This window comes from Octopus bimaculoides, chromosome 16 (genome assembly GCF_001194135.2).
Source record: "Octopus bimaculoides isolate UCB-OBI-ISO-001 chromosome 16, ASM119413v2, whole genome shotgun sequence".
In the NCBI taxonomy this organism is placed as follows: Eukaryota; Metazoa; Mollusca; class Cephalopoda; order Octopoda; family Octopodidae; genus Octopus; species Octopus bimaculoides.
In genome coordinates this window covers 13,896,809-13,897,922 of record NC_068996.1, presented here as the reverse complement: position 1 = coordinate 13,897,922, position 1,114 = coordinate 13,896,809, and the positions used below count along the sequence as shown (strand labels likewise).

At 37.1% G+C, this 1,114-nt stretch overlaps 1 protein-coding gene across 3 annotated transcripts in view; it reads left to right on the top strand.

Annotated features, from left to right (window-relative positions):
• Positions 1 to 1,114, top strand: part of LOC106873734 (carboxypeptidase D) — a 471,768-nt gene that overhangs the window by 414,658 nt on the left and 55,996 nt on the right. The gene's annotated exons all lie outside the window — the stretch shown is intronic.

Here is a 1,114-nt window from a genome sequence, read left to right as displayed (position 1 = left end):
TGTGTGTGTGTGTGTGTGTGTGTGTGTGTGTATGTGTGTCCTACAACTGCATAACAACAAACCTTGGATTGTTAACGTCCCCGTAAATTAGGGGCCCTGCAAAAGATCGCTATAAGCACTTCAGTTCAGTTCAGTGCTCCAACATGGCCGCTGTCCAATAGCTGAAACAAGTAAAAGGTAAAAGATAAGACACATATACGCTTCTTTTATCGTTTACTGTCTTCATTCAATTGACTGCGCATATCCTGAGACTGCACTAAGGGGTTTAGTCAGCTCCTTCCAGTACTTATTGCTAACCTGGTACCTATCTTTTGAACTCATTTTGCCTACTCTATAAGGTACGGGGAAGTAGACAAACGAGCACCAGTTGTCAAGTAGTTGTGAGTGATAAACACACATACGCGGGCGCGTTGAATTCGGTGGCTGGTTGGTACTAAGTCCAACAGGTACAACACTCGATCAGTTAAAAGGGTCATCATAGTACAAACCACAAAAAGCCTTGGGTAACACGGCTACCGAAGGCTTGCTGGGTAATAGTATTTTACAAAGATTTTGTACATTTTATAGTACTACTACAACTACTACTACTAATAATAATAATCCATTCTACTATAGACACAAGGCCTGAAATTTTGTGGGAGGTGGCTAGTCGATCAGATCGGACCCAGTACTCAATTGGTATTTAATTTATCGACCCCGAAAGAAAAAAATGACGACTTAGGTGGAATTTGAGCTCAGAACGTAAACACAGACGAAATGCAGCTAAGCATTATGCCCGGCGTTCTAACGGTTCTGCCTGCCACCCGCCTTAACTAACAAACTAGTTAACTGACTGACTAATAATAATAATAATAATAATAATAATAATAATAATAATAATAATAATAATAATAATAATAATAATAATAATAATAATAATAATACAAATCCAAATATATGGTACCCTAGGCATAACACCTACATGAACTTCTAACTTGTTGTCTCTTGAGGTCTCTGGGTGAGACTTGGATCCAACTTGTACAAATGCAAAACAAAAGTCAAACATAAAATAATAATAATAATAATAATAATAATAATAATAATCCTTTCTACTTTAGGCACAAGACCTGAAATT